General features: G+C 49.4%; 18 non-coding genes across 18 annotated transcripts; 15 read left to right on the top strand and 3 right to left on the bottom strand.

Annotated features, from left to right (window-relative positions):
• Positions 1–2,216: 2,216 nt before the first annotated feature.
• LOC134987340 (U5 spliceosomal RNA) lies at positions 2,217–2,329 on the bottom strand. The gene has a single exon (XR_010193003.1). It is a non-coding gene; the product is annotated as a U5 spliceosomal RNA (small nuclear RNA).
• A 286-nt stretch (positions 2,330–2,615) lies between these two features.
• LOC134987341 (U5 spliceosomal RNA) lies at positions 2,616–2,732 on the bottom strand. The gene has a single exon (XR_010193004.1). It is a non-coding gene; the product is annotated as a U5 spliceosomal RNA (small nuclear RNA).
• Positions 2,733–3,002: 270 nt separating this feature from the next.
• LOC134987334 (U5 spliceosomal RNA) lies at positions 3,003–3,118 on the bottom strand. Its single transcript, XR_010192998.1, has one exon. It is a non-coding gene; the product is annotated as a U5 spliceosomal RNA (small nuclear RNA).
• Positions 3,119–3,262: 144 nt separating this feature from the next.
• LOC134987347 (U1 spliceosomal RNA) lies at positions 3,263–3,426 on the top strand. Its single transcript, XR_010193011.1, has one exon. It is a non-coding gene; the product is annotated as a U1 spliceosomal RNA (small nuclear RNA).
• A 152-nt stretch (positions 3,427–3,578) lies between these two features.
• LOC134987391 (U1 spliceosomal RNA) lies at positions 3,579–3,741 on the top strand. Its single transcript, XR_010193053.1, has one exon. It is a non-coding gene; the product is annotated as a U1 spliceosomal RNA (small nuclear RNA).
• A 674-nt stretch (positions 3,742–4,415) lies between these two features.
• Positions 4,416–4,579, top strand: LOC134987389 (U1 spliceosomal RNA). Its single transcript, XR_010193051.1, has one exon. It is a non-coding gene; the product is annotated as a U1 spliceosomal RNA (small nuclear RNA).
• Positions 4,580–4,731: 152 nt separating this feature from the next.
• Positions 4,732–4,894, top strand: LOC134987363 (U1 spliceosomal RNA). The gene has a single exon (XR_010193026.1). It is a non-coding gene; the product is annotated as a U1 spliceosomal RNA (small nuclear RNA).
• A 671-nt stretch (positions 4,895–5,565) lies between these two features.
• LOC134987345 (U1 spliceosomal RNA) lies at positions 5,566–5,729 on the top strand. The gene has a single exon (XR_010193009.1). It is a non-coding gene; the product is annotated as a U1 spliceosomal RNA (small nuclear RNA).
• A 152-nt stretch (positions 5,730–5,881) lies between these two features.
• On the top strand, positions 5,882–6,044 carry LOC134987392 (U1 spliceosomal RNA). The gene has a single exon (XR_010193054.1). It is a non-coding gene; the product is annotated as a U1 spliceosomal RNA (small nuclear RNA).
• Positions 6,045–6,718: 674 nt separating this feature from the next.
• Positions 6,719–6,881, top strand: LOC134987350 (U1 spliceosomal RNA). The gene has a single exon (XR_010193013.1). It is a non-coding gene; the product is annotated as a U1 spliceosomal RNA (small nuclear RNA).
• Positions 6,882–7,853: 972 nt separating this feature from the next.
• Positions 7,854–8,017, top strand: LOC134987353 (U1 spliceosomal RNA). The gene has a single exon (XR_010193017.1). It is a non-coding gene; the product is annotated as a U1 spliceosomal RNA (small nuclear RNA).
• Positions 8,018–8,169: 152 nt separating this feature from the next.
• On the top strand, positions 8,170–8,332 carry LOC134987362 (U1 spliceosomal RNA). The gene has a single exon (XR_010193025.1). It is a non-coding gene; the product is annotated as a U1 spliceosomal RNA (small nuclear RNA).
• A 670-nt stretch (positions 8,333–9,002) lies between these two features.
• Positions 9,003–9,167, top strand: LOC134987376 (U1 spliceosomal RNA). The gene has a single exon (XR_010193038.1). It is a non-coding gene; the product is annotated as a U1 spliceosomal RNA (small nuclear RNA).
• A 149-nt stretch (positions 9,168–9,316) lies between these two features.
• On the top strand, positions 9,317–9,479 carry LOC134987374 (U1 spliceosomal RNA). The gene has a single exon (XR_010193035.1). It is a non-coding gene; the product is annotated as a U1 spliceosomal RNA (small nuclear RNA).
• A 674-nt stretch (positions 9,480–10,153) lies between these two features.
• Positions 10,154–10,317, top strand: LOC134987354 (U1 spliceosomal RNA). Its single transcript, XR_010193018.1, has one exon. It is a non-coding gene; the product is annotated as a U1 spliceosomal RNA (small nuclear RNA).
• Positions 10,318–10,469: 152 nt separating this feature from the next.
• Positions 10,470–10,632, top strand: LOC134987373 (U1 spliceosomal RNA). Its single transcript, XR_010193034.1, has one exon. It is a non-coding gene; the product is annotated as a U1 spliceosomal RNA (small nuclear RNA).
• Positions 10,633–11,306: 674 nt separating this feature from the next.
• LOC134987361 (U1 spliceosomal RNA) lies at positions 11,307–11,470 on the top strand. The gene has a single exon (XR_010193024.1). It is a non-coding gene; the product is annotated as a U1 spliceosomal RNA (small nuclear RNA).
• A 152-nt stretch (positions 11,471–11,622) lies between these two features.
• Positions 11,623–11,785, top strand: LOC134987390 (U1 spliceosomal RNA). Its single transcript, XR_010193052.1, has one exon. It is a non-coding gene; the product is annotated as a U1 spliceosomal RNA (small nuclear RNA).
• Positions 11,786–12,019: the final 234 nt, after the last annotated feature.

Here is a 12,019-nt window from a genome sequence, read left to right as displayed (position 1 = left end):
AAGAGATCTCATATGCAAAATAAGTATGAGTTGGGATAGGGCTGGGGAGGGTGGCTGCTCGGGCAGCCCCTCCCCCGTCAAGTTAAGGAGATTCAACTGAGGAAGCACAAGGGAACTCTCGTCTGGGGACAACAACTGCAGGGAGACCACATCTTTTCAGATGAACATGGGAGGGCGGAAGGCTGCCTAATACTGAAGCACCATCAAATATCAAACCATATGCAACATCTAGTACAAGCCTTCCTGGGGGAAGGTCTGCAGCAGACGGATTTGCATACAGTGATGTTATTCAAGCAGTGGGCCAAAGTTGGCTGGAACCCTCATCTGCATATGAAAAGAGAAAAGGGGCGTGCAGGGCATGGCGGCCTTTTGCAGTGCTTGGATGACCCCTAGTTCTCATTAAACACCCCCACCCTCCTTTGGTGTGGGGCTCATGTTGGCCATGCCCCATCCCCTGAAGCATTCAAGCTGATTTCTTGCAGCAGCTGGGCACTGTAACAGCTCCAGAGCTGTTCTGTAAGGCAAGTAAAAGGGTGTGGGCCCTGCAGCACCACCTGTAGTTTGCATTGTGCGTTGGAAGGCACAAAGTAAGCAGACGGGAGGAGAAGTCAGGATAGTGCGCAAGGGCATCCTTTTCTCTTAGTCCGTAGAGGATGCTGGGGTCACATTAAGAACCATGGGGTATAGACGGGATCCGCAAGAGACATGGGCACTTTAAGACTATCAAAGGGTGTGAACTGGCTCCTCCCTCTATGCCCCTCCTCCAGACTCCAGTTATAGGAACTGTGCCCATGGAGACGGACATTTCGAGGAAAGGATTTATTGTTAAACTAAGGTGAGCATCTTACCAGCTCACACCTTAAGCATGCCGCAGAACGTGGCATTCAACAGAACACAAGCCAACGGCATGAACAATTGCAGCAAAAAGCTGACCAGAACCATAACACAACATGTGTATAACCACAAGTAATAACTGCAGACACAGTATGGACTGGGACGGGTGCCCAGCATCCTCTACAGACTAAGAGAAAAGGATTTACCGGTAGGTATTAAAATCCTATTTTCTCATACGACCTAGAGGATGCTGGGGTCACATTAAGAACCATGGGGTTATACCAAAGCTCTTGAACGGGTGGAAGAGTGCGTACGACTCTGCAGCACCGAATGACCCAACTTGAAGTTATCATCGGCCAAGGTATCAAACTTGTAAAACTTAGCAAAAGTGTTTACTAAATAGCTGCTCGGCAAAGTTGCAATGCCGAGACTCCCCGACCAGCTGCCCAGGATGAACCCACCTTTCTAGTAGAATGGGTCTTCACCTAATTCAGTAACGGCAATCCTGCCATGGAATGAGCATGCTGAATCTTACCACAGATCCAGCGCATAATGGTCTACATGGAAGCAGGACACCCAATCCTGTTGGGAGCATACAGGACAAACAGAGCCTCTGTTTTCCTAATCTGAACCGTTCTGGTGACATAAATTTTCAAAGTTCTGACCACAGCCAGAGACTTTGACTCAACGAAGGTGTCAGTGGCCAAAGGCACCATGTGGAAAGATGAACCACCTTCGGCAGAAATTGTTGACGTGTCCTCAATTCTGCTCTATCTTCATGAAAGATCAAATAAAGGCTCTTGTGATACTGCATGGTTTGTACTGTTTTCCATGTGCTCCCAGATCTTTCAAGCAAGTAGCATGGTCAAGAAAGTTCTGTTTGAAAAGAAACAAACATTTACTGTCATTGTTATGCAAATAAACTTACATTAAAGCTAACAAGAAAGCAAACTCGTTCTGTCTTTAAACTGATAAAAGAAACCCCAATAATATGGGCATACCTCCCAACTTTGTCGGCTCGCAAAGAGGGACACACGCGCGGCGAAGTCGCGCGCGCTCCCAAAAAGGGTGTGGCCTAAGTAAAAGGGGGCGTGGCTTCGCGGGAGGACCCGCGATCGCGAGTCACGCCCCCGTTTTCGGCACTGAGCGGGCATGCCCAGCGCTCTGTGAGCCGCTGGCATGCCACCTCTCCCTCTGACTTCAGTGAATAGACGCTGTGCGCATGCGCACAGCGTCTATTCACCGCTGCTCTGCTAAGCAGGGCAGCGACAGACAGAGCCTCCCAATTGTCCTCCCCACCGCGGGACACTGCGGCCCGCAGGTGGGACAGCGGGACAGTCCCCAAAAAACGGGACTGTCCCGCGAAAATCGGGACAGTTGGGAGGTATGATATGGGGCATGCAAAAATTGAGATAAAACTCAGTTTTGCTCCTCTCCACGGAAATCTTTAGTAAAAGGCGAAAGATTTGTTCGTTCTGAAGAGAAACCAGAGCATGACCAAGATTCCACCTGTCGCCTGAGTGCCATGCCAGCAGTCCTCATTCAGCTCAAAGTGAGCACCCAATTTGAAAGAAAGAAAGCAGATTTCTCACCAGGCTTCCCCTTGCTATAAACATGGTTTGTACTCTTTTCCATGTGCTCCCAGATCTTTCAAGCAATTAGTATGGTCAAGAAAGTTCTGCTTGAAAAGAAACAGACATTTATTGTCATTGTTATGCAAATAAACTTACATTAAAGCTAACAAGAAAGCACACTCGTTCTGTCTTTAAACTGATAAAAGAAACCCCAATAATATGGGGCATGCAAAAATTGAGATAAAATTCAGTTTTGCTCCTCTCCACGGATAATCTTTAATAAAAGGCGAAAGATTTGTTCGTTCTGAAGAGAAACCAGAGCATGACCAAGATTCCACCTGTCGCCTGAGTGCTGTGCCAGCAGTCCTCATTCAGATCAAAGTGAGTGCCCAATTTGAAAGAAAGCAGATTTCTCACCTGGCTTCTCCTTGCTATAAGCATGGTTTGTACTGTATTCCATGTGCTCCCAGATCTTTAAAGCAAGTAGCATGGTCAAGAAAGTTCTGTTTGAACATAAATAAACATTTACTGTCATTTCTATGCAAATGAGCTTACATTAAAGCACACTCATTCTATCTTTAAACCGGTAAAAGAAACCCCAAAAAGATGGGGCATGCAAAAATTGAGATAAAACTCGGTTTTGCTCCTCTCCACGGAAATCTTTAGTAAGAGGCGAAAGATTTGTTCGTTCTGAAGAGAAACCAGAGCATGACCAAGATTTTTATATGAAAATATGTGTTCTCCCTGCAGTTGTTGTCCCCAGATGAGAGTTCCCTTGTGCTGCCTCAGCTGAATCTCCTTTACTTGACAGAGATGTGCCTGAGCAGCGGCCCTCCCCAGCCCTATCCCAAATCATACTTATTTTGCATAGGCGATACCATGGTCATGAAGATTGTTCTCCCAGGGTGAGGTTCATTCATTGCATTCTGGGTATGCTGACCCCTGTGATTTCCCCAAATGTGGGAAACTCGACTGCATTATTTGTGGTAGTGGGGGACTGTGTTTGTGCTTTCCTCTGGTCAGCTCTGGTAAAAGTCAGATTTATTTGTCTCAGATCTTCCTCTAGCCTTGTTCTTCTTTCAAAAGTTCCCTTGTGCTGCCTCAGTTGGATCTCTTTCACTTGACAGGGGGGTGCCCGAGTAGCGACCCTCCCCAGCTCTAGCCCAACTCCTACTTACCTGCCAGGTGAGATACTATGATCATGAAGGTGCTTCTCCCAGGGCAAGGCTCACCCATTGCACTCTGGGTGTGGTGCCCCTGCGATTTCCCCAAATGTGGGAAGCTTGACTGCATAATTTGTGTTTCCCCTGGTCGGCTCTCGTATAATTCAGATCTCTTTGTCTCAGGTCTCTCTCCAGCCTAGTTTGCTGTCTGTTTCCACTTCTTTTTTCATGAGCCCCTCCCTTTTATACCCTTGTGCACTATCCTGACTTCTCCTCTTGTCTGCTTACTTTGTGCCTTCCAATGCACAATGCAAACTACTGGTAGTGCTGCAGGGCCCACACCCTTTTACTTGCCGTACAGAGCAGCTCTGGAGCTGTTACAGTGCCCAGCTGCTGCAAGAAATCAGCTTGAATGCTTCAGGGGCTGGGGCATAGCCAACATGAGCCCCACACCGAAGGAGGGTGGAGGTGTTTAATGCGAACTAGGGGTCATCCAAGCGCCGCAAAAGGCCGCTATGCCCTGCACGCCCCTTTTCTATTTTCATATGCAGACGAGGGTTGAAGCCAACTTTGACCCACTGCTTGGATGACATCACCGTATGCAAATCCATCTGCTGCAGGCCTTCCCCCAGGAATGCTTGCACTAGTTGTTGCATTTGGTTTGTTGTTTGGGGGTGCTTCATTATTAGGCAGCCTTCTGCCCTCCCATGTTCATCTGAAAATATGTGTTCTCCCTGCAGTTGTTGTCCCCAGATGAGAGTTCCCTTGTGCTGCCTCAGTTGAATCTCCTTTACTTGACAGAGATGTGCCTGAGCAGCGGCCCTCCCCAGCCCTATCCCAAATCATACTTATTTTGCATAGGAGATACCATGCTCATGAAGATTGTTCTCCCAGGGTGAGGTTCATTCATTGCATTCTGGGTATGCTGACCCCTGTGATTTCCCCAAATGTGGGAAACTCGACTGCATTATTTGTGGTAGTGGGGGACTGTGTTTGTGCTTTCCTCTGGTCAGCTCTGGTAAAAGTCAGATTTATTTGTCTCAGATCTTCCTCTAGCCTTGTTCTTCTTTCGAGAGTTCCCTTGTGCTGCCTCAGTTGAATCTCCTTCACTTGACAGGGGGGTACCCGAGCAGCGACCCTCCCCAGCTCTAGCCCAACTTCTACTTACCTGGCAGGTGAGATACTATGATCATGTAGGTGCTTCTCCCAGGGCAAGGCTCACCCATTGCACTCTGGGTGTGCTGCTCCTGCGATTTCCCCAAATGTGGGAAACTTGACTGCATAATTTGTGTTTCCCCTGGTCGGCTCTCGTATAATTCAGATCTCTTTGTCTCAGGTCTCTCTCCAGCCTAGTTTGCTGTCTGTTTCAACTTCTCTTTTCTTGAGCCGCTCCCTTCTATGCCCTTGCGCACTATCCTGACTTCTCCCGTCTGCTTACTTTGTGCCTTCCAATGCACAATGCAAACTACAGGTAGTGCTGCAGGGCCCACACCCTTTTACTTGCCGTTCAGAGCAGCTCTGGAGCTGTTACAGTGCCCAGCTGCTGCAAGAAATCAGCTTGAATGCTTCAGGGGCTGGGGCATAGCCAACATGAGCCCCACACCGAAGGAGGGTGGAGGTGTTTAATGCGAACTAGGGGTCATCCAAGCGCCGCAAAAGGCCGCCATGCCCTGCACGCCCCTTTTCTCTTTTCATATGCAGACGAGGGTTGAAGCCAACTTTGACCCACTGCTTGGATGACATCACCATATGCAAATCCATCTGCTGCAGGCCTTCCCCCAGGAATGCTTGTACTAGTTGTTGCATTTGGTTTGTTGTTTGGGGGTGCTTCAGTATTAGGCTGCCTTCTGCCCTCCCATGTTTATCTGAAAATATGTGTTCTCCCTGCAGTTGTTGTCCCCAGATGAGAGTTCCCTTGTGCTGCCTCAGTTGAATCTCCTTTACTTGACAGAGATGTGCCTGAGCAGCAGCCCTCCCCAGCCCTATCCCAAATCATACTTATTTTGCATAGGCGATACCATGGTCATGAAGATTGTTCTCCCAGGGTGAGGTTCATTCATTGCATTCTGGGTATGCTGACCCCTGTGATTTCCCCAAATGTGGGAAACTCAACTGCATTATTTGTGGTAGTGGGGGACTGTGTTTGTGCTTTCCTCTGGACAGCTCTGGTAAAAGTCAGATTTATTTGTCTCAGATCTTCCTCTAGCCTTGTTCTTCTTTCAAGAGTTCCCTTGTACTGCCTCAGTTGGATCTCTTTCACTTGACAGGGGGGTGCCCGAGCAGCGACCCTCCCCAGCTCTAGCCCAACTCCTACTTACTTGCCAGGTGAGATACTATGATCATGAAGGTGCTTCTCCCAGGGCAAGGCTCACCCATTGCACTCTGGGTGTGGTGCCCCTGCGATTTCCCCAAATGTGGGAAGCTTGACTGCATAATTTGTGTTTCCCCTGGTCGGCTCTCGTATAATTCAGATCTCTTTGTCTCAGGTCTCTCTCCAGCCTAGTTTGCTGTCTGTTTCCACTTCTTTTTTCATGAGCCCCTCCCTTTTATACCCTTGTGCACTATCCTGACTTCTCCTCCTGTCTGCTTACTTTGTGCCTTCCAATGCACAATGCAAACTACAGGTAGTGCTGTAGGGCCCACACCCTTTTACTTGCCGTACAGAGCAGCTCTGGAGCTGTTACAGTGCCCAGCTACTGCAAGAAATCAGCTTGAATGCTTCAGGGGCTGGGGCACAGCCAACATGAGCCCCACACCGAAGGAGGGTGGAGGTGTTTAATGTGAACTAGGGGTCATCCAAGCGCCGCAAAAGGCCGCCATGCCCTGCACGCCCCTTTTCTCTTTTCATATGCAGACGAGGGTTGAAGCCAACTTTGACCCACTGCTTGGATGACATCACCGTATGCAAATCCATCTGCTGCAGGCCTTCCCCCAGGAATGCTTGCACTAGTTGTTGCATTTGGTTTGTTGTTTGGGGGTGCTTCAGTATTAGGCAGCCTTCTGCCCTCCCATGTTCATCTGAAAATATGTGTTCTCCCTGCAGTTGTTGTCCCCAGATGAGAGTTCCCTTGTGCTGCCTCAGTTGAATCTCCTTTACTTGACAGAGATGTGCCTGAGCAGCGGCCCTCCCCAGCCCTATCCCAAATCATACTTATTTTGCATAGGAGATACCATGGTCATGAAGATTGTTCTCCCAGGGTGAGGTTCATTCATTGCATTCTGGGTATGCTGACCCCTGTGATTTCCAAAATGTGGGAAACTCGACTGCATTATTTGTGGTAGTGGGGGACTGTGTTTGTGCTTTCCTCTGGTCAGCTCTGGTAAAAGACAGATTTATTTGTCTCAGATCTTCCTCTAGCCTTGTTCTTCTTTCGAGAGTTTCCTTGTGCTGCCTCAGTTGGATCTCTTTCACTTGACAGAGGGGTGCCCGAGCAGCGACCCTCCCCAGCTCTAGCCCAACTCCTACTTACCTGCCAGGTGAGATACTATGATCATGAAGGTGCTTCTCCCAGGGCAAGGCTCACCCATTGCACTCTGATTTCCCCAAATGTGGGAAGCTTGACTGCATAATTTGTGTTTCCCCTGGTCGGCTCTCGTATAATTCAGATCTCTTTGTCTCAGGTCTCTCTCCAGCCTAGTTTGCTGTCTGTTTCCACTTCTTTTTTCATGAGCCCCTCCCTTTTATACCCTTGTGCACTATCCTGACTTCTCCTCCTGTCTGCTTACTTTGTGCCTTCCAATGCACAATGCAAACTACAGGTAGTGCTGCAGGGCCCACACCCTTTTACTTGCCGTACAGAGCAGCTCTGGAGCTGTTACAGTGCCCAGCTGCTGCAAGAAATCAGCTTGAATGCTTCAGGGGCTGGGGCATAGCCAACATGAGCCCCACACCGAAGGAGGGTGGAGGTGTTTAATGCGAACTAGGGGTCATCCAAGCGCCGCAAAAGGCCGCCATGCCCTGCACGCCCCTTTTCTCTTTTCATATGCAGACGAGGGTTGAAGCCAACTTTGACCCACTGCTTGGATGACATCACCGTATGCAAATCCATCTGCTGCAGGCCTTCCCCCAGGAATGCTTGCACTAGTTGTTGCATTTGGTTTGTTGTTTGGGGGTGCTTCAGTATTAGGCAGCCTTCTGCCCTCCCATGTTCATCTGAAAATATGTGTTCTCCCTGCAGTTGTTGTCCCCAGATGAGAGTTCCCTTGTGCTGCCTCAGTTGAATCTCCTTTACTTGACAGAGATGTGCCTGAGCAGCGGCCCTCCCCAGCCCTATCCCAAATCATACTTATTTTGCATAGGAGATACCATGGTCATGAAGATTGTTCTCCCACGGTGAGGTTCATTCATTGCATTCTGGGTATGCTGACCCCTGTGATTTCCCCAAATGTGGGAAACTCGACTGCTTTATTTGTGGTAGTGGGGGACTGTGTTTGTGCTTTCCTCTGGTCAGCTCTGGTAAAAGTCAGATTTCTTTGTCTCAGATCTTCCTTTAGCCTTGTTCTTCTTTCGAGAGTTCCCTTGTGCTGCCTCAGTTGGATCTCCTTCACTTGACAGGGGGGTACCCGAGCAGCGACCCTCCCCAGCTCTAGCCCAACTTCTACTTACCTGGCAGGTGAGATACTATGATCATGTAGGTGCTTCTCCCAGGGCAAGGCTCACCCATTGCACTCTGGGTGTGCTGCTCCTGCGATTTCCCCAAATGTGGGAAACTTGACTGCATAATTTGTGTTTCCCCTGGTCGGCTCTCGTATAATTCAGATCTCTTTGTCTCAGGTCTCTCTCCAGCCTAGTTTGCTGTCTGTTTCAACTTCTCTTTTCTTGAGCCGCTCCCTTCTATGCCCTTGCGCACTATCCTGACTTCTCCCGTCTGCTTACTTTGTGCCTTCCAATGCACAATGCAAACTACAGGTAGTGCTGCAGGGCCCACACCCTTTTACTTGCCGTTCAGAGCAGCTCTGGAGCTGTTACAGTGCCCAGCTGCTGCAATAAATCAGCTTGAATGCTTCAGGGGATGGGGCATGGCCAACATGAGCCCCACACCAAAGGAGGGTGGGGTGTTTAATGCGAACTAGGGGTCATCCAAGCACCGCAAAAGGCCGCCATGCCCTGCACGCCCCTTTTCTCTTTTCATATGCAGATGAGGGTTGAAGCCAACTTTGACCCACTGCTTGGATGACATCACCGTATGCAAATCCGTCTTCTGCAGAACTTCCCCCAGGAATGCTTGCACTAGTTGTTGCATTTGGTTTGTTGTTTGGGGGTGCTTCAGTATTAGGCAGCCTTCTGCCCTCCCATGTTCATCTGAAAATATGTGTTCTCCCTGCAGTTGTTGTCCCCAGATGAGAGTTCCCTTGTGCTGCCTCAGTTGAATCTCCTTTACTTGACAGAGATGTGCATGAGCAGCGGCCCTCCCCAGCCCTATCCCAAATCATACTTATTTTGCATAGGAGATACCATGGTCATGAAGATTACTCTCCCAGGGTGAGGTTCATTCATTGCATTCTGGGTATGCTGACCCCTGTGATTTCCCCAAATGTGGGAAACGCGACTGCTTTATTTGTTGGTAGTGGGGGACTGTGTTTGTGTTTTCCTCTGATCTCTGGTAAAAGTCAGATTTCTTTGTCTCAGATCTTCCTCTAGCCTTGTTCTTCTTTCGAGAGTTCCTTTGTGCTGCCTCAGTTGGATCTCCTTCACTTGACAGGGGGGTGCCCGAGCAGCGACCCTCCCCAGCTCTAGCCCAACTCCTACTTACCTGCCAGGTGAGATACTATGATCATGAAGGTGCTTCTCCCAGGGCAAGGCTCACCCATTGCACTCTGGGTGTGCTGCTCCTGCGATTTCCCCAAATGTGGGAAACTTGACTGCATAATTTGTGTTTCCCCTGGTCAGGTCTCGTATAATTCAGATCTCTTTGTCTCAGGTCTCTCTCCAGCCTAGTTTGCTGTCTGTTTCCACTTCTCTTTTCTTCAGCAGCTCCCTTCTATGCCCTTGCGCACTATCCTGACTTCTCCTCCTTTCTGCTTACTTTGTGCCTTCCAACGCACAATGCGAACTACAGGTAGTGCTGCAGGGCCCACAACCTTTTACTTGCCTTACAGAGCAGCTCTGGAGCTGTTACAGTGCCCAGCTGCTGCAAGAAATCAGCTTGAATGCTTCAGGGGCTGGGGCATAGCCAACATGAGCCCCACACCGAAGGAGGGTGGAGGTGTTTAATGCAAACTAGGGGTCAGCCAAGTGCCGCAAAAGGCCACCATGCCCTGCACGCCCCTTTTCTCTTTTCATATGCAGACGAGGGTTGAAGCCAACTTTGACCCACTGCTTGGATGACATCACCATATGCAAATCTATCTGCTGCAGGCCTTCCCCCAGGAATGCTTGCACTAGTTGTTGCATTTGGTTTGTTGTTTGGGGGTGCTTCAGTATTAGGCAGCCTTCTGCCCTCCCATGTTCATCTGAAAATATGTGTTCTCCCTGCAGTTGTTGTCCCCAGATGAGAGTTCCCTTGTGCTGCCTCAGTTGAATCTCCTTTACTTGACAGAGATGTGCCTGAGCAGCGGCCCTCCCCAGCCCTATCCCAAATCATACTTATTTTGCATAGGAGATACCATTGTTATGAAGATTGTTCTCCCAGGGTGCGGTTCATTCATTGCACTCTGGGTATGCTGACCCCTGTGATTTCCCCAAATGTGGGAAACTCGACTGCATTATTTGTGGTAGTGGTGGACTGTGTTTGTGCTTTCCTCTGGTCAGCTCTGGTAAAAGTCAGATTTCTTTGTCTCAGATCTTCCTCTAGCCTTGTTCTTCTTTCGAGAGTTCCTTTGTGCTGCCTCAGTTGGATCTCCTTCACTTGACAGGGGGGTGCCCGAGCAGCGACCCTCCCCAGCTCTAGCCCAACTCCTACTTACCTGCCAGGTGAGATACTATGATCATGAAGGTGCTTCTCCCAGGGCAAGGCTCACCCATTGCACTCTGGGTGTGCTGCTCCTGCGATTTCCCCAAATGTGGGAAACTTGACTGCATAATTTGTGTTTCCCCTGGTCAGGTCTCGTATAATTCAGATCTCTTTGTCTCAGGTCTCTCTCCAGCCTAGTTTGCTGTCTGTTTCCACTTCTCTTTTCTTGAGCCCCTCCCTTCTATACCCTTGTGCACTATCCTGACTTCTCCTCCCGTCTGCTTACTTTGTGCCTTCCAATGCACAATGCAAACTACAGGTGGTGCTGCAGGGCCCACACCCTTTTACTTGCCTTACAGAGCAGCTCTGGAGCTGTTACAGTGCCCAGCTGCTGCAAGAAATCAGCTTGAATGCTTCATGGGATGGGGCATGGCCAACATGAGCCCCACACCAAAGGAGGGTGGGGGTGTTTAATGCGATCTAGGGGTCATCCAAGCAGCGCAAAAGGCCGCCATGCCCTGCACGCCCCTTTTCTCTTTTCATATGCAGATGAGGGTTGAAGCCAACTTTGACCCACTGCTTGGATAACATCACCATATGCAAATCCATCTGCTGCAGGCCTTCCCCCAGGAATGCTTGCACTAGTTGTTGCATTTGGTTTGTTGTTTGGGGGTGCTTCAGTATTAGGCAGCCTTCTGCCCTCCCATGTTCATCTGAAAATATGTGTTCTCCCTGCAGTTGTTGTCCCCAGATGAGAGTTCCCTTTTGCTGCCTCAGTTGAATTAACTTTACTTGACAGAGATGTGCCTGAGCAGCGGCCCTCCCCAGCCCTATCCCAAATCATACTTATTTTGCATAGGAGACACCATGGTCATGAAGATTGTTCACCCAGGGTGAGGTTCATTCATTGCATTCTGGGTATGCTGACCCCTGTGATTTCCCCAAATGTGGGAAACTCGCCTGCATTATTTGTGGTAGTGGGGGACTGTGTTTGTGTTTTCCGCTGGTCAGCTCTGGTAAAAGTCAGATTTCTTTGTCTCAGATCTTCCTCTAGCCTTGTTCTTCTTTCGAGAGTTCCATTGTGCTGCCTCAGTTGGATCTCCTTCACTTGACAGGGGGGTGCCCGAGCAGCGACCCTCCCCAGCTCTAGCCCAACTCCTACTTACCTGCCAGGTGAGATACTATGATCTTGAAGGTGCTTCTCCCAGGGCAAGGCTCACCCATTGCACTCTGGCTGTGCTGCCCCTGCGATTTCCCCAAATGTGGGAAACTTGACTGCATAATTTGTGTTTCCCCTGGTCGGCTCTCGTATAATTCAGATCTCTTTGTCTCAGGTCTCTCTCCAGCCTAGTTTGCTGTCTGTTTCCACTTCTCTTTTCTTGATCCGCTCCCTTCTATGCCCTTGCGCACTATCCTGACTTCTCCCGTCTGATTACTTTGTGCCTTCCAACGCACAATGCGAACTACAGGTAGTGCTGCAGGGCCCACACCCTTTTATTTGCCTTACAGAGCAGCTCTGGAGCTGTTACAGTGCCCAGCTGCTGCAAGAAATCAG

This window comes from Pseudophryne corroboree, unplaced genomic scaffold, assembly GCF_028390025.1.
Source record: "Pseudophryne corroboree isolate aPseCor3 unplaced genomic scaffold, aPseCor3.hap2 scaffold_1001, whole genome shotgun sequence".
Taxonomy (NCBI): domain Eukaryota; kingdom Metazoa; phylum Chordata; class Amphibia; order Anura; family Myobatrachidae; genus Pseudophryne; species Pseudophryne corroboree.
This window is presented reverse-complemented; position numbering and strand designations above follow the sequence as displayed.